This window comes from Charadrius vociferus, unplaced genomic scaffold (assembly GCF_000708025.1).
Source record: "Charadrius vociferus isolate BGI_N301 unplaced genomic scaffold, ASM70802v2 scaffold828, whole genome shotgun sequence".
NCBI classification, from domain to species: Eukaryota; Metazoa; Chordata; class Aves; order Charadriiformes; family Charadriidae; genus Charadrius; species Charadrius vociferus.
This window is the reverse complement of record NW_009649708.1, coordinates 418,637-418,926: the sequence shown is the minus strand read 5'-3', so window position 1 is coordinate 418,926 and position 290 is coordinate 418,637.

Below are 290 nucleotides of genomic sequence, written 5' to 3'. Positions count from 1 at the left end.
CTGGGGACCAGTTCCCCGCAGCCCCTTGCCAGTGCCACCGCGGCCGGTGCACGAGCTGGGCACACCATGCAGCAGAGCACTCCTGGGGCACGAGCAGGGTCCATCTGTCCCCACAGGCCTTGAGCTTTGTCCCTCGCCATGCTGGCCCGGCACCATCGCTGTCACTGTGAGCTCCAGTCACCTCCGCGGTCACCCCTGGGCTCAGCCACCAGTGTGACCTGGGTGCCCGGGGACGGTCTCCAAACCCCTCGGGAGCTGCTGGGGTGGCCGGGTGGAAGCTCTGGAGATGG